The 18,931-nt window shown below is 43.5% G+C and overlaps 1 protein-coding gene across 1 annotated transcript in view; it reads right to left on the reverse strand.

Moving 5' to 3' along the window:
* CAND1 (cullin associated and neddylation dissociated 1) overlaps nt 1–18,931 on the reverse strand; it is a 2,253,229-nt gene that overhangs the window by 1,391,906 nt on the left and 842,392 nt on the right. The gene's annotated exons all lie outside the window — the stretch shown is intronic.

The following is an 18,931-nucleotide window of genomic DNA, read 5'->3' on the forward strand; positions in this document are numbered from 1 at the left end:
TGCACAGTACTCGTTTACATTTACAATGTATTCTAGTAAGTTATAAGTAACAGTATTCGTAACTAGTGCTAATCATTCTCTGTACCTCTGCAGAGAAGTGTCTCATGCACAACTATTTAGAGCGTTGGAAAAAAATGTATATTCTTTTCAGTTCCACCTTTTCGATAGAAAGTTTTGCAGAAAAGGGATAACAGGGAAAAGACTTTCTCTGACGAGATGGAGTGCTCACACAAACTACATGGGCTGTAAAGTCCAATTTTAGAAAGGCAATCTCAACCTTGTGTACTCAAGAAGGCCAGCTTAGATTTTGCTCTTTGCTGTATGTGACTTGTGATTTTTTTCCCTAGTGTGATGTTTAAGAGAAAGTTAGGGAGACAAAAATATTTACAAATAGCCGGAATCAGCCTTGAACAATCTACAGTGAAGCTCCAAGCTTTACAGTTTTTCCTTGAAGATCAAAGCATTAACTATGCAACAACAAAATGCAGGGAAATGGACACCTGCAAAGAAAAAAGAATGAAGTTTCAAAGAAGACTGCCAGGGGAATGACAAACGATACAGGTCTTATACTACCAGAAGAAAAAAAGGCAATGTCTGAATGTGTAGATCATTTTCACCAAGAACTGCACACTTGTTCAAAGGCAATGGATCAAATAACGTTAGTGTTTACTATTCTTCAGCCATTTTACCAAATATAACAGACATTTATGATGACTTTTCTGATTTAGATAATTTAGATGAAATTTTTCAACTGCAAAGACATTTGAAAGCTTCTAGAATCTAGCCTGAAGAAACAAAGACGACAGTATCGCAATTTCTGAAATTGCGTTTTTTTTAATAAATGTCTTTCAAACTTATCCTTACGTTTAAGATTTTTTTCATACTATTTGCATATCTGTTCTGTCTTGTGAAAGAAACTTTTGTAAAATTAAAATTAAGTGTGTTCTTCCATCAACTAAGAGCGAAGACTGACAAATCTGGCTTTACTGTCAGCTGAGCATGAATATGCAAGGATGATAAATTTTGAAAGTCACCGATAAATTTGCAAAAGTTGACTCAAAAACAAACTGTAATGTGTCTATCATAATATAACAAACCTCTTTGTAGGTTTAAGTTTTCCCTTTTCCAAAAATACATTCATGCAAAATTTTCCTCACCCTTATGTAATATGTTCATAAAGTTCAACAAAAGGAAAATGTCACTTGTTTTGTTTTCTTGCCATCATTTATTTCATTTCATGATTATTACTGAAAGAAACTTTCAGAAGATAGCAGTTGTTAGAAAAAAAAATCTCTGCTCAGGGCAAGTTAAATATGTTAAGTACGCCACTGTCTGCAACAGTTTATAACATTCTAAAGGACTGAGAAACAGTGTTCTCCTACTGAAAACACTCACACATTCTGGAAGTGGTTTCAGAGAAAGAGAATCCATGACAGGGGAGATTCAGATATGCTCTCCTCAGATTCTGAATCAGAAATCTATGCAGAAAAACCTGTGTCGCATCACATTCCTCTAAGAGTCAGTATGTTGAATCTCTTCAGGAAAAGATGAATCTTTTTTCTTTTACCAGAAACCACCTGGTATGGGTCAACAGCCTGTACAAGATCCTGAACCAGACTTGACAAGCCTTCTTTTGTCCAGTGAAACTGGTGCAGGAGAAGATAACATGTTTAATTTTCGGTTTCCTTTTGACAGGAAAGTTAAGGCGAACAAGGATATTATTAGCAGGAACAACTTCTCCATGGATGGGCACAACATTCTGGCTAAACAGAGGCACCTTCTCCCTTACCCATTTAGGAGACTCCCAACAGCTGCAGAGGACATTTCTAAACTCTAACCCATAATGGATGGACAACACCAGAGGGATCTGGGGAAAAAGATGAATGGTCTGGGGGGGGGGAGTACAGTTGTGTACACTTACCATAAATGTAAATGTTCGCACTATTGCGGTTATAACTGATGGGATTTCCTGACAGGGAAGCCCTTGGCTGGCTCAACTACCAGAGAACATTCTACTCCTCCTGAGGCCAGCAGACTCTCTGATCGATGTAAGGACATCTGGGTATAATGAGAGTCAGCCGTCGCCATAACTTCAGTGCTTTCTTGCCCACAACAGATAAGAGGCCCTATAACAAGCCCCAAGGCCACAGAGGCCTAAGCTCACAAACCCCAGAGTATGTACAGAGGAAGAGGGAACAACCTGGAAGAAGAAAGGAGAATATCTACCCAAATCCTATGGGGCAACAGGGGAAGGAAAGAATACTTCAACAGTAAATACACCAACATCTACATTTATGGTTAGTGTATACAACTGTACTATGTTCTTTATGTTTCACTGTTGCAGTCATTAACTGATGGGATGACTATCAAAGCTGAGAGGAGGGTGGATGAAAAAAATTATGGAGAGGAAAGGATGCAGAATGGCAGTAGCAAATCCCACTCTGGACTTCGAAAAGGTTGAAAGGTGATAATGTTTGGTGAAGGTATGCAGTGAAGACCATGTTGCAGCTTCTGAAGTGTCCTTAGTGGCCACCCCTTTAAAAAGGCTGTACACATAGCATTAGCGCTAGCAAAGTGTGATCTCCCAGGGTCTGAGGGCTACTTTCCATGATGGCTGTAGCAAAACAAGATGCAGTGGGAGATCTATTTGGAGATGGTTTGTTTAGAAAGTGGACTCCCCCAAGAGCTAAAAGCAAAGGCCACCAAGAGCTGGTCAGACTTCTAACATTTTTTAAGTCCAAGTAGTAATGCACTTGGCTATGAAACTTCAAGGTATGGAGGATTATTTTCCCTTGTTTTGAGGGTTAGGAAAGAAGGTAGGCAAGTGAATAGTCTGGTTTAAAGAGATAGCTGTAACCACTGAGCATAAAGGAAGGGTTAGTCCTAACAGACTGTCAGGGTGGAAGGTGATGAAAGGTTCCACACACCCAAGGGCCTGAAGCTCTGAAACCTTTCTCGATGAAATAATGGCCAGCAGGAACAAGGTCTTCCAGATCAGGAATTTGATGTCTGCATGGGCAGCTGGTTCAAAAGGTAGAAGCGTGGGCTTCTCCAGAATGAAACTGAGATCTCACAAGGGGAACAGGAAGTTTCACTGATAGTCTAAGGTGGATAACCCTTTCACAGGAACGGTTTCATGGCAGGATGGAGAAGACAGAGGTTTGAGCAGGGAGATAAGCTGAAATTGCTGAAGTGTGTATTTTAATAGAGGAACACAAAGGCCTTTGTCTTAAAGTTCTGGTAAGCATGAAAGGATCAGAAGCATCAGAAGTTGAACAGGGCTCTGTCCTCTTTGTCTGCACCATGTAGTGAATCTCTTCCATTTAGCAGAGCACGATTTTCTTGTACTAGGTTCTCCTGGCTTCTTTTAGAATGTTCAGCACCAGTTTGTCCGGAAGGTAGCCCCCTCCAGGAGTCAAGGTATCATTCCAGCTATCAATTTGACAGTGTTCAGGTTGGGGAGTATGATGGTGCCCTTGCTCTGTGTTAATGGGTCTACTTGCTGAGGCAGCAGCCATGTTTTTTTCTTGCTTAGATTGAGCATTACAGGATACCTATGCTGCATTGGCCAGTCTGCAGCTGCTAAAATGACCATGGGCCCCTTCTTCCCTTATCTTCAGCAGTACCCTGGGTAGCAAGGATACTGGGGTGTGGCATAGTGCAATAAGCCTGTCCAAAGGAAAGAGAAGGCATCTGTCTTCCAGGTTGACCTTGTTTTGGTCTTTCAGCAAAACTTAAGTGAGGTGGGAAAAAGGACCATCTCTGGCACACTCCATTCTTTGGCTATGCTGAGAAAAACGTACCAATGCAGTTACCACTCATGAGGGTCTGAAAGGTTCCTGCTTAGATGACCTACCAGATGACTGGTTTCTCCTTTCAGGTACTGTGGCAGGAGGTGCAGACCTAGGGAATTTACTGTTTCACCCGAGGTCCTCCCCTCTTTTTTAAGCACCACATAACCGTGCTGTTGTCTGTCTTTACTAGGAGTATTCCTAGTTTTCCCTGGTCTTGGAAGTCAATCAGACCTTTATGGACTGCAATCAGTTCATTTAAGTTGATATGTTTGTACTTGAACCGAGTCCCATCTCTCCCGAGTCTGCAAACTGTTGTAGTGTGCCCCCCCAGGCTATCTCAGAGGCATCTGTGGTCAGAGCTTGGTCCTGGGGTATGAACCTAAAGGAAAGGCCCAGTTTAAGGAAGCATGCTCGGGACCACCAGGCAAACTCCTTCCTGAGACAAGGGAAAAGCTTTACCCTGAAGTTAAAGGACTGAGAATGTTGACACCACACATTTCTGAGGTACCACTGTAGCTTCCTCATATGTAGTCAGGCCAGGGAGAATATAAGGATGCAAGAGGCTACATAACCCAAGGCTCTCAGGAGCTCTCTCGATGTGAGGTAGTTCCTGAGATGGAGCTTTTGGAAATGCAGACAGAGTAAGTCAACACTGGAGTAAAGGTTTTCTAAAGTGAGGAGTCCAGTAAAGCCCCCAGAAATATAATCCTGTATGTGGGGATGGTTTGGGAATTTGAGTACTGTTGGTGAAGCCTAGCGAAGTCAGGACCTCTTTGGTGTAAATTAAGTCTGCTTTGAGTCTTTTTAGATCTAATGCCTGTATGAGGCAGTTGTAGTGGCAAATCTGAATGCCCTTTCATCTGAAGGTTATCACTGGGGCAAGGCATTTTATGAAAACCCTGGGTGTAGCAGACAATCCAAAGGACAGAGCACAGAATTGATGGTACTTCACACTTGCTCTGAAGCATAAGAACCTTGTGAGATTTTTCTATAAAGATGTGGAGGTATGCATCTTTTAGGTCTAGAGGTTACGATGAGGGTGCTGGGGGAGAGCATAGGCAGCAATTTTTGAAGGGTTAGCACTTTTGGTACCTGCAAGAATCTGCTGAGACTTGACAAGTCTAGGATTGGCCTCCAGGTACCCTCTTTCCTAAGGACTAGAAAAAGCCTCAAGGGAAATCCTTTTTCTTGTAATGTGTTTAGTACTGGTTCCACACAATATCTGAGAAACCTGATTGACTTGCAAGCTGTCTGAAGTGGAGTTTGTAATCTCTTTGTAAGATTTTCAGTACCCACCTAACCCTGGTTATGAGAGTCCAATTATTTAAGGAGGACAGTCATCCTCCTAGCCAGAGATGGGTTAAGGAGGACAGAGTGGGAGTGAAGGGGAGGGGAAAAGGGACAGTCTTGATTGCTCCCTGCTGGGTCCCTAATGGAATAGGCTTGCCACTGTATGGGATGCTGGTGTTACCTTTGATTCCTTTCCCTATGAGGTCTCCTATGTCTATGCTTAGAATGGCAGGCTAGAAAGGACCAGTGTTTTGTAGAGTAACTGCAAATGAAGCAAGGAGGTTGAATCTGAAGAAAGTTATTGACTGTTTCCATGGACTTGGCCTTGTCCTCCATCACTGGAAGTACAGCTTCAGCCTTAAGACCAAAAAGGAAGTTTACGTCCAAAGGAGCTTCCAAGAAACAATTTCACATGTTCAGGAAAGGACTGTTCTCTCAGGCAGGCATTTCTTCTAATGACAAATAATGTACCTGCGGCCCTACCACTAGCTTCCAAAGTATCAAAGCCACAGTGCAAGGAGTGCTTGGGTACTTGACAGCAAGAACTGTACAAGTCCAGCTGTTCCTTGGAGAAGGCCCCATTTTAAATCCCCACCAGGTTTCACTTCATTTGATATAAAATTTTTTCTTAATACTTCACCATACGAAACTGGCAACACAAAATACTCACGACCAGGGTAGCAGAGGTGTAAATTTTTTTCCAAACCTGTCCAAGGCACCGTTTTCTTGGTCAGTTGGCAGGGAATTTTTGGAAGTACTAGCTTTAGCTCCCTCAGGTCCCAGAGTCACCATGTCAGGGTCTGCTATAGGATTCCTGAAAATGTGTCTAAGAATTTTGCTACCCACCTAACTCTACATTCTCCACTTTTTATACACACCCTCTGACTTTCTTTAGATCTACACTTTACAGCACTATTCTATTATGCCTTCTTTCTTCCCTAGATATATTTACTCTTTTACCTCAAATCATTTCAAGTCTTCCTCAAAAATATCATACTGTGCTTTCTAATATATATGCTAGTCTAGTTTGCATAATACCATGTACTCTCTGATGTACAAATTTTGTTAAAATTGCTAAGGTGTCATCTCTTTCAATTATTTATATTTGCAATGTGTACTTTCATTGTTGACCTGTACTTTGTAATTTTCTTGTGGTATAATGTTAGTTTTTCATATTGTTGGAGCTTTTCTCCCCAGGCCTCCACTGAAAATGGACCTGTGTCCAGTCGGACTTGCCTGGTAAAACAAATGTTAAATAAATAAATAAATAAAATCCAGAACCCAGTAAAACCTGTCAGTTTTCCGATGGGGGGGGGATATCTGGGTGTAAGGAAGAATCCAAGACATCGTCCACTACCTCTAAGACCAGAGGAATGGTAAAAAGTTTATGCTCAGGGAGTTTTAGAAGTTCCCCAACCCTTTTTTTGGAATGCAGATAGTCCTGTGCTTCCCATTTAAAGTGTTCTCTTAGGGACTGTAGGGTGTCCACAAAATAAATGTCCTTAGGGGGTGGCTGGGGGGGGTTAAGGCAAGGTTCTCATCAGAATCTGAATCCCCATAGGAAGCAACAGAAAAATCTTCCTCAAAGGTGGAGTCATCATTACCATCCTCAGAATCAAAAGAACCAGACGTTAGAGAAAGAGATTTCTTTTACCAGGAAAAGATTCAGGGGCAGAACCAGGAGAAAAGGTGTTTGGATATGATTATGGTGATCAAATACTCAGCCAAACTAACTAGGTAATGCTGACAAGCCTGAGTTTGGGAGTGGGAGCCAGTAGACATAGTGGGAGCCAGTAGACATAGGCTGGAGCAAGCCGGATGCAGCCTTTGTATGTGAGGCCTTAAGCTTAGAGGGTGACTTCTGCCCTTGAGCCGGCACATGAGACGATAGACAAATCCAGACAATGGTGAACAGAGGAGATCTAATGAGGAAAAACTTTGGACACCCCTTCATCAGTTAGAAAGCAGTCAGAAGCCAGAACCTGCAAAGCAGCTCGGCTCCAGACCCAACCGACATGCAAAATCCTTCAGCTTCTGGGGAAGTGCAGGGACCCAGCAGCGTATTGGATTCTGAACGGGTCTTGACAAAGACAATAAAAAGCCTAGCGGATGGTGAATAAGCGTTGCCTGGTACCCTAAGTCTCGGGCGCTTTTCCTTCTTACGCCTAGGGAGGTCAACCTCAGCACAACCTGTGTACAATCTAGTAATCCATTATGCCAAGGCCCTACTGATTCAGTAAAATGCTTAGCCAAAATGTTAGCACCATGCTTAATAGTTTTGCTGTTAAACGGAGCACAGAACTGATAGTCAAGTACTTCTGCTTAGGGCCCAAACAAGTTACACACACAGTGAAAGTCTTGGTGTAGTGTCTGCTTACCACAGAAGAGATACAGTTACTAACTTACTCTCAGATTAGTCAAGAAACTTATGAAAATCTCCTGAATGGGGGTACCTAACTTTAGAGGTCATCTTTCTCCAGTGCAGAACTGATCCACTGACTGGCACTCTGCTTCAGGCTCCAATGGCAAAAAAAAAAAAAGACTGAGGTTAAGCACTGGCTGACTCCTTTTATACCCAGATGTCTCGACATCAGTCAGGTGTCTGGCAGGCTCAGAAGAAGAAAATTATCTGGAAGTTAGGCTAGCCAGGGGCTTTCAAAGCAGAAAAACTCATCAGCTACAACTGCAACAGTGAAACACGAAGAACATCCAGCTTTAGCCACAACACAGTCACACTGACCTACTGTTGAGGTAAATTACTAGCCTATTGTGGTGACAAAGGCTGTTTGCTTAACTTTTTCTTTTGGTGGCGGAAGGATAACGACAAGACCAGTAGACTGTTCCATGGTCTAGCTGAAAATGGTGCTTCTTTCTCAAGAAGACTAAGCAGCACAAGATAGTAACATTTTAAAAGAAGTAAAATGGAACTCCTCCCAGTAAAAACACAGTAAAATCACTCTGACTTTACAAGCCCCAAAAAGCAACAAACAGTTTCTCCGACGGAAAAAAATGTTTAGAAAGTTTACATTAACTTTTAAACTATAAAAAACAAATGTGCACTGCAATTAAAAGTGCAGTAAAATGTTGAGTGATAGCCAATAAAATGTTCATTCTCAACGTAAACTATAATTTCCTACACAGGAAAGTAAGTTAAAACATAAAAAAAATGTGGAAGGTTATTTGGCCAGCAATGGAACAGCACAAACCAATTGATCCTCAAAAGCCCACAAAGGAGCAAACTGGTTAGTGGAACATCGGTGCGTCTCACAATGGAGTTTACTATGACTAAAATATTGGGTTATGTGGTGGCTTGCCTCATGGGCTTTCAACTTGCAACTCAGGTACTTGGCAGAGCTGGCAGGCTGGAAGGATGCAGTATTTAAGCCCTGCATTTGAGCAGGTTTCTGCTTGTTTGTACCGAGCTGAACTGAGGTGGGCACAAATAGCCACAACTCCGAGCTGAGATACCACATGACTAGAGGCTTTTGAGCTTCCTAAAAATCATAAGTTGCCCTTTTTTTTTGCTTAATTATACTATTTATTGCACCTTTTTTGTCTGACACCTGCTTTTATACTGTATGTACTGTGTATTCAACTACACTGTTGTAACTACAATTATCTGCCTTACTTTGCCAGTTAAATCAAATTTAACTGTGGTTTTCACTGCTTACAAAGTTCTTTTTGCTACTTTCACCAAGTATTTGCTGCTATTTTTTGCTGTTGCAAAGCAATCTGTTCTGCTTGTTCTGGTTTTCTCACCAAGCAGTGTTAAAATAATGGACGTTAGCTGTTTAAAACACTATTCAGAGTCTCCTTGCTGATTTTTTGCTGTTTTAAATTTATTTTAGTGTCTCACTGCTATTTTTCTGCTGTGTTAAATATTCTCTAGTGGTTTCTGCTGAAACTAGGGTAGCTAGTAGCTTTAGCACAGTCCAGATACATGTTTGCTGCATCTAGGTCTGTTTATAGTGGCAGTTTGTTCTGAGCACGTTTTTCCAGGCCATCCTGGATTGGAAGGGTCCTTTCTACACTCTAGTGAAAGGACTGTGCTGATTTGTACCTCTCTGGTGAAGGGTTGTTGGTCTAGGGCTTGGAGCAAGCATCCTCATTGGAGCTTTTAAACTTTTTTTAAAGTTTTTTTTTTCAAGTTTTCGGCTTCTGGTATTTAAGCCCTACATTTGAGCAGGTTTATGCTCATTTGCGGGTTGCTCAGCACTGCCGCACAATTGTGCACCATAACTTAATTATTAATTCAACATTTTTCCATAGATACAGCTATAGCACATTAGTATAGCCCTCATCCGTAATACTTTCCTGGTCAAAGAAATACCGCTAGTGAGCTGAAACCTATTAAACCACCACAAAAAAACAGGCAGAAATATCCATCCACAAAGTTCCTCCTCGATCAATCTTGAAAAGCCCCCTTTAGTTCAACCTTGCATTATGAACAGTTGGACCACCCTTGTTTCTCCTGCCAACCTTGTTGACCTGGAACTCTCTTGAGGCAGTACAGCAACTGCCTCATGTACACCGACAACCCTCTGCTAATGACTCACTCTAGTACAAAGTATGTAAGATGGATTGCAAAGAATCTTGAATCCATGCTCTCGCATTCAAAACAGTAACAGAAGAGGTTGTCAACCCACCCACCACTACACATGCACACAGTGCCACTACTCACACAGTATGCATCTAACACAAAAATCAACATATATGGAGGTTCTCTCAAAAAACCTACTGAGGCACTAGAGACCTCAAAAACACAAGACTTCTACAACTTATGTTTCCACAGCACCCATGACACACAGTAACACAAGTGTCTCACCTACCAAGCTCACAAAGTGTAACACTCAAACAAATTTTCTAGTCAATGGAGACTCAACAGTGAGATACATGAATGTCCCACTCACCAGGTTGGACAAGGAGAAACTCAGTCAGCTGCCTGCCTGGTGCCAGGATTCGTCAGATCACACATGCACTCAGGTCCTTCAGCAACAAGTACCATTATGACTCTGTCATAGTTCATGAGGGAGTGAATGATCTGAGACGTATCTCACTGGACTATATGGAGAGAGACATGATTGAGCTCTCTGAGTACATGTCCCAGGCAGGTATGTCCCTAATCTTGAGCAGCTTACTACTCTCACCTAGAATGATGCCACAGTATAAATAAAAAATGACTGATTTCAATAACTATTCAAAGCGGATCCGGTTCCTCTCAGCCTGGAAAGCCATGGTCAACAAACCTCACTGCTTTGCCAGAGACTGTTTGCACTTGGCAATTTTAGGCTTTTGGCTGCTTGCAATGACTCTTGCCTCCTCCAAAGTACCTTTTTTAGGCAAGATCTCAAAAACAAACTTACTGATGTGAAATTCGCTCACAACAAAATAAAGGTAAAAAGCAATGTCTTTTGGCTTTTCCCGGTTAGGGGTTGCCACAGCGAACGCCAGTCCGCTTATGATTGGCAGTAGATTTTTACGGTGCAGAGGTGCCAGCCCAACGCCCAACCTTCAACGAAGGCACACCCATTCATGCACGCACCTACCTGCAGTCTTTAAATGTCACTCAACTGCAGGGAGGACATGCAGACTCCACACAGTAGGCGCTCCAGTCAAGAATCGAACCGGAGAACCTCTTGCTGTGAGGCAACAATGCTAACCGCTGCATAATGCTGCTAAATGCTAGGAGCTTAAACCAGAAACTGCACACCCTGGAAGCACTTCTTTCACTGGAGGATGTAGATGTCTGTGCAGTCACAGAAACCTGGTTAAGGCCTGAGACAGTACCCTGGGCACTGCAGGGCTACAATGTCTTCTGCACCTTCAGACTGCAAAATGAACATGTGAGAACCAAAGGATGCAGTGTTTCTATCTATAGTAAAGATAAATTCACCTCCTGTCTAGTTAGACTAGACAACTCCATGGAGTTACTCCAAGTTCAGGTTATGGTGGGTAAGACCCCCATTCAAGTCATAGCCAGTTATACATCCCAATCCATGGGTCATGACGTGCACAAAGCCTACTTGACCAAACTGGAGACCATCCAAATATTACTGAACACTCGTATGGGGGATTTCAGTTACCCTACCACCAATACGGAAATCTACATTAGATCTAACTTGCTAGTGCAAATGTTTCTTGACCAACTCAAATGCCCTGGTACAAACTGTTCATACCCTGACAAGAGGATGATGCACGACTGCAATTGTCGGACCCTCATTTGTTAAATCTGACCACACATCGGTCACCTTTGAGCTGACACTAACACCAAAACTCACAATGGACGAAATCAGACTAAAAAACTTCACCAAGGCAAAGTATACTAGGTGAAGGTATAAATGCATTCCAAGCCCCACCCCCAGCTAGAAAGTACAGTTTTGTACCTACCATAAATGTAGATGTTCGAGTGCTAATACAGCTGCAGTCATAACAGATGGGTTCTCCTGCCGTCAGGCGGGTCCTCGGACGGCCGAATTCCAAAGTCTAGGTCTGGCGTCGGTTGTCGTCGCTTCTTCCCTGACGTCAGTGCAACAGACGTATAAAAGAACCAGCCGATGCCATTTTTTTTCAGTTTTTCTTGCCCCAGATGTCAAGTGCCCCCAGAAGGAAAGCAATACATAAAATTATGTACTAATGCAATGCAATATAATCAAAGACCAGTAGTTGCAAGCAAATACACCATAAAAGAACACCCCTAGAGGGGAAGGAGGGAGGGAAACCTGGACTGCAGCTGTATTAGCACTCGAACATCTACATTTATGGTAGGTACAAAACTGTACTATGTTCATCGTGCATACAGCTGCAGTCATAACAGATGGGTAGAATCCCAAAGCTAAGAAAGGGGTGGTAGGCACTAGGTGGAGCTAGGAGGAGCCAAAATGCCCTGCAAGACTGCAGTGGCAAAGCCTGCTCTAGATTTGGAGTATAATGGTAGGTTGTAGTGCTTGGAGAAGGTATGCACAGAACTCCAAGTGGCTGCTTCTAAAATATCCTTGGTAGGAACTCCTCTGAGGAAGGCTGCAGAGATGGCTGTGGCCCTGGTAGAATGAGTTCTAATGCCTGTAGGTACAGTTTTGCCATGAAAGGAATAGCAAAAGCGTATGCAGTGGGCTATCCATTTTGAGATTGTCTGTTTGGATATTGACTTTCCTTGAGCTCCTACCGCATAGGCCACAAAAAGCTGTTCTGATATTCTGAAAGGTTTCGTTCTGTCCAGATAATAACACAGTTGTCTGTGGATGTCCAAGGAATGCAGTAATCTCTCCCCTTTGTTTTGAGGATTAGGATAAAAGGTAGGTAAATGTATGGCCTGATTTAAAGCTACCCTGGATACCACTTTAGGCATAAAGGACGGGCTGGTACGTAATGAAACTCTGTCCTGATGGAAGATGATAAAAGGCTGGACAGCCATAAGAGCCTGTAGTTCTGAAACTCTCCGAGCTGAAGTGATAGCCAGAAGGAAAGCTGTTTTCCAGGACAAATATTGTAAATCTGATGAGGCAGCTGGCTCAAAAGGAGGCAAAGTCAGTTTTTCCAGAATGAAATTAAGATCCCAAGCAGGTATTGGTTGTTTTCTTGGAGGTCTTAAATTCTTAGCCCCTCTGAGGAACTGTCTTAATAGAGGGTGAGAGAATAAAGGTGGATCAGTGTTGTAATCTGCAGAAATGGCTGAGGCATGGATTTTGATGGGAGGAGAACGAAAGTCCACTGCTTAGCAGTTCAGCCAAATATTGTAGTATTTGAGGTAAATTCAGTTTTCCAGGGCACTGGCCCTTTTTCTCATTCCAAACACAAAAACGTTTCCATTTTGCAGAGTAAGCTTTTCTAGTTGATGGCCTTCTGGCCTCCAAAATGACATCCTGCACCTCCTTGGAGAGCAGGGCCTGCTGCGATGCTAAGGAATCTTCCATGCGGCTAGATTGAGTGCTTTCAGCTGACTGTGAAGAGTTTTGAAGCTGTGCTGAGTCAGAAGAAGAGTTGAGTGTTTTCAGCTGACTGTGAAGAGTTTTGAAGCTGTGCTGAGTCAGAAGAAGAGGCATTAGAGGCAGGGTCCATGGTGGGGAATGCGTCAGGCTCCTCAGGAGTGGGTACCAGTGTTGCCTTGGCCAGTCCGGAGCAATGAGGATCATCTTTGGTCTGTCTGCTCTGGTCTTCAATAGGACTTTGGGCAGCAGAGGAAGAGGTGGGAAGGCATAAACTGTCATTGATGTCCAACTGAAAGAGAGAGCGTCCACTCTCCAGGCCTTTAGATGGAAGAGCCTTGAGCATAATTTTGTCAATTGATGATTTTTGTGAGAGGCAAAGAGATCTATGTCTGGCCTTCCCCATTCTTGGATTATTTCCGTAAAAACTTTTGGATGCAACTTCCATTCGTGTGGATCTGTCATATTCCTGCTTAGGTTGTCTGCCAGCGTGTTTTCCTTGCCTGGCAAGTACTGTGCTTGTAGTTCCATTTGTAAGTCCATGGCCATGTTCCAAAGTGACATGGCCAGTCTGCATAGGGGATAAGAATGCATTCCTCCCTGCTTGTTTATGTACCACATAACTGTGGTGTTGTCTGTTCTTATCAATAGCTGACCTGGTTGTAGAAGGTCCTTGAAATAGCATTTATCACTGCTAGCATTTCTATTTGATGTGAAGGTGCTTTTCTTTTTGGGTCCATTTGCCCTGAATGCACCGGTCTGTCATGTGCGCCCCCCAGGCGTAGTCCGAGGCGTATGTTGTGATGACTTGATTTGCTTGAGGCTTGCTGAATGGAAGACCTGTGTTTGTTTGGCATGCTTGAGCCCACCACAGAAATTCCTTTTGCAGACATGGAATTAATGGTATTATTGTTTCCAAACTGTGGCTGTGTTGAGACCATATGTTTTTTAGGTACCATTGTAGTTTTCTCATATGCAGCTTTGCACATGGGATTAGTAAGATGCAAGATGCCATGAATCCCAGAGCCTGCAGGATTTTCCTTGCAGTCAGCCTGGTGCAATTTGCCAGTGTTCTGAAATATTGAATTAGTTGCCCCTGCTTCTCTGGCGTGAGGTAGGCCATCTGGGTGTTTGTGTCCAAATTGGCACCCAGGAAAATTATTTTCCGAGAGGGTATTAGTCTTGATTTCTCTTTGTTGACTGTGTATCCTAGAGAGTTTAATAATATTATTACATAAGCCAGATGTTTCAGAAGAATGTGCTTGCTGTCCGCTTGGATCAGGCAGTCGTCCAAATAAGGGTATATTTGTATCCCTTGAAGTCTGCAGTTGGCAATTACTGATGCCAGGCATTTCGTGAATACTCTGGGCGCAGTAGATAAACCAAAGGGCAATGCAGAGAATTGATAATGGGTTGAACCTGCAAGAAATCTGAGGTATCTTCTGCAATTTTGTCTGATTGGGACATGCAGGTGTGCCTCCTTGAGGTCCAATGTTACCAGCCAAGACTCCTTGCCCAGCATGGGAAGAAGTTGCTGTAGAGTGAGCATCTTGAATTTTGGTACGAGTAGAAATGTGTTTAGGATGGAAAGATCCAAAATTGGTCTCCAATCTTTTCCCTTCCTTGGCACCAGAAATAGCCTGGAATAAAAACCTTGACCTTGTTCGTGTGTAGGTACCTCTTGAATAGCTTTCATGTTTATAAGACCTGAAATTTGCTTTTGTGCCTCTGCCCTTTGATTGTGTGGCAGGTTTGGCATGCCTTTCATTTTTGGAAGGGTATGAAAAATTGAATTTGTAGCCTCTGTTTATAATGTCCAGGATCCATTTGTCCTTTGTGACAATATGCCAATTTTTTGAGAATAGTGCCAGCTTCCTCCTAAGGAGGCTGCCATTTGAGACCTGGTTGGCATGCAAAGGGGAAAGTCATTTGTTTTGCTTTCTGAAAGATTGCGAGTTGTCCTCACCACCTCTTTGTGTAGGAGCTTGCCATTGTCTGCCTCTGTACAAGCCTTGTGTTTGTCTTCTGCCCCTCGGGCGCCTGTATCTGCCTCTTTGGGGTCTGTCTGTGGCAGGAAAGGACCAGTTTTTGGAAGGCCAATTTCTACTAAAACGTGGGGGTTAGACCTGCAGAAATTCTTTCACAGTTTGCATTGATTTAGCCTTTTACTCCATTTTCCGTAATACTTCCTCAGCATTTGCCCCAAATAGTACATTCTTTTGAAGAGGAGCGTCTAGTAATTTAGCTTTGACATGATCAGGCAAGGCTTGTTCCTTGAGCCAGGCATGCCTACGTATGACTGAGCCTGTAACAGCAGCTCTACGAGGCCTCTAGAGCATCAAAACCACATTGTAAGGTATGTTTACCCACTTGTTCTGCACTATGCATCAAATCCTGCAACTCCTTCATGTCTGGTTGTTCAGGTTGTGACATTTTACTTTTCAATTGAGATAACAGAAACTGTTGGTATTTTAGCATATGAAACTGAAAGTTTAAGGCCCTCATGGATAAGGTAGCAGAGGTTTATACCTTTTTTCCCCACCTTTCTAAGGATCTGGAATCTCTCTCGAAAGGCAATGGGTTTTTGGTAATGGAGGCCTTAACTCCCTTGGGCCCCTGAGAGATGGTTTCTAGGTCAGCAGCATGGCTTTTGTATAGAAATTGGTGCGAGTCAGGAACCCTGTAGTACCTGTCAGGCTTAACTGGAGCTGGAGGAAGAGAATCCGGGTTAAGGCAGGCCTCCGAGTAAACATCATCTAGGATTGTCCAGGACAGGAGGTATAGCCAGAGGCCTGTGCTGGGGTAACAAAAGAAATTCCCTGAGCCTTTTCTTGGAATCTGAATAATCCTGGCCTTCCCGGTGGAAGTGTTCCCTTAAGGTATGCAGAGTTTCACCAAATGAGTAATCCTCAGGGGGGGATACAGAAGGAATAGATTCCTCTGCATCAGAGTCTTCAAAAGGGGAGTAAGACTGTTCCTGATAATCAGAGTGCTCTGAAATAATGGAGCCCTAATCAGAGGAGGGTGAATCTTCCTCCACTCTGGGTCTTTTGTCCGGAGGTGGCTGAGAACTTCTGATTAGAGTAATTAAATCCTCAGCCATTTTAAGCATCTGTTTCTTAGGCATGGGGCCTGGAGATGGGCCCTGTGTAGCTGGTCTCTTAGGGTGCATGGTAGCTTTAGACTTGGTGAAAGCCTTGATGGAAAAAGAAGAGGAAGGTCTGAAGACACCTTGAGTGGAGGTGGACCTGTCCACATTCTGTGTTTCAACGCCAAGCGTGGCTTCGGTATCTGTAGTCAGGGTGTGGGCCGAGGAGCCTGCGACCTTGGGTACAGGGGACACCGCCAAAGATGTGTCGTCGGTAATCAGGGGCTGCGTAGGCGCCTCGCTGAGAACTGGACCACATGTAGTCGGCTTAGGCGTGGTGTCGGTAGAGGCCGCGGACCTAGAGTGTCGGTCCTTGTCTTTGCGTTTTTTAGACAAAACCGGAGTCGGAGTATCCGACGACATAGTATAGTTAAATGCTTTTCCAAAATAATGCTGGGCGAACTCCGCCCGATGCTTAATAGTGTGTTTGTTGAATGTAGCACAAAAGCGACAGACCGAGACGTCGTGGTCTGGGCCTAAACAAGGTATACAGAGGGAATGGAAATCCTTATGCGGTATTTGCTTCCCACAAGAAATACAATTATTAACTTGGTCTGAGGCAAGAAAAAGTTTCCCCAACGGGGTACTTAGCTTTTAAGAAGACTTCGGTTCCAAATTTTTCGTAATCTCAGGAGCTGGCCGACCGGCACTTGCGAACTGCTTCGGGCACCGCGTGGCAAGAAAGACTGAAGAAAATGGCGTCAGCTGGTTCTTTTATACCCCTGTCGCACTGACGTCAGGGAAGAAGCGACGACAACCGACGCCGGACCTAGACTTTGGAATTCGGCCGACCAAGGACCCGCCTGACGGCAGGAGAACCCATCTGTTATGACTGCAGCTGTATGCACGATGAACATGTGGTAACTACACCTAAGCTTATACTACAGCCTTGTACAAATCACTTGCATAAATGTATAGACTCGGCTGTACCAGAAAAAAATCAAAGTCAGAACCCCAAGTAAAAAGTCGCCATGGTGGACATCCAGCATCAACTAACTTTACAATAAACGCAAAACGTTGCTGTTCAAGAAAACAAAGGCAAAACCCCAACAATGGAAAAGCACCCTCCTCAGCCTCAACAGGCAAATAAGACAGCTCGTTAAATTCTCTTAAAGGCTTCTTTGAGAAAAACTTAGCAAACACAGCCAAGGATAACCATACGGCCTTTTACAGCTACGCACTTAGTCTGAAAGGTAGGGCCCAAGCACGAACAGAACTAGTGACCAATGGTATAACACACACTGACCCCACAGAGATAGCAAACCTGCTAGAGGACAGGTTTGGTGAAAATTTCACTCCCTTAGCCAAAAACTATCACAAACCTTCCTCCAAACTTCTCCACCCCATACATCTGGAAAGCAGGCCATCAAAGCCTTGTCCAAGCCAAAAAACAGCCTCTGAGGGACTATACAGCATCCCAGGCTGTCTTCTAAACAGGCTAAAACATGAACTTGCATCACCATTAAGTATCCTTTTCAATCACAGTCTAACCACAGGCTTTGTTCCTAAGAAATGGAGAAAAGCAACAGTTATTCCCCTCCACAAAGGTGGGCTAGCAACAGACCCGTGAATTACAGACCTATAAGCCAGATCAGCCTCATCTGGAGTTTATAAATAAAGACATAGGTGACCTCCAAACCCTGGATCCTATCCAATTCGGCTTCATTAAGGGCAGACCCTGCCTGTTAATTCTGGTGGATTTTTTCAAAAATGTGACCAGGGCCACTGATGAGGTGGGATTGAGCGCTTTCTTCCCCTAAACCTTCTGATGAAATCCCCGGTTTAGGGGAAGAAAGCGCTCAATCCAGTGTTTTTGCTGTATGGTTACGAATAAAGATGACTTTGTATGAACTAGTGGCATTGCTGGTTGTGTTGTCCAAAAAAAAAACTAGTGTCAACGTTTCCAGGCTGCTGACAGTGTTTGGTCATGTGTCTACTGTTGTAAGGAAGACTTTCTACATAGCACACTTGATTAGTAAAGGAATCACCCTGAGAGCAAAAGAGGTTATAAGCCCTCTATACTCCCACTAATTAGGCTCATAATGGGAGTACAATGCCCAGTTTGGTATGTACCACACAAAGCACCTGCAGTAATTGGACAGACCTCAGAGGTTTCCAAGATGATCAAGGGACTCCAGCACATGCTATACACAGACTGACTAAAGTCCCTGTCAATATACTCTATCATATACACTTCTTAGGTTAAGACTTAGGCCTGGCTTACAGAGCAATCTCAGACCCAAACCTAATGAAATGCTGCTACCAGTTCCAGGGACTTAAACATGGCCTGCAACTTATTTAAGACATGCTGGAGGGACAGATTTATCTCCCAGCGACTGATGCATCTTTGGAACAGGGTACCTACTCATGTGAAACGGCACCTCTGACACTGTTCAAGAGAAACCTGGATGAGTGGATGGGGCACCATACATTCTTACCAGGAATAGTGCCTACAATTCTCCTAGACATGGGCAGCCATTACTAAATGCCATCTTGGGTATTAACTAATATTTCTATGGTATTGCATTGGGATAGAATGGCAAGGCTTGAAGTGACCTCTGGGTCGATAGCTAGTAATCTCCTACTATCCTTGGGAGGGAGATCAGTGCCAGTGGTACACACTATTACTATCCTTCACAGAAGTGGTGATTATGAAGAGAGAGAGCCTGGGGGAGGGAGCTAGGCTCAAACCACTGATGGTGGTAGCTTTCATAGCAAGTGTGCACCTGCAAGTAGGGGCACTACAATGATGGAGTTTCACATGACTCCCCCAAACA

Source organism: Protopterus annectens, chromosome 11.part0 (assembly GCF_019279795.1).
Source record: "Protopterus annectens isolate FY-2018-M chromosome 11.part0, PAN1.0, whole genome shotgun sequence".
In the NCBI taxonomy this organism is placed as follows: Eukaryota; Metazoa; Chordata; order Ceratodontiformes; family Protopteridae; genus Protopterus; species Protopterus annectens.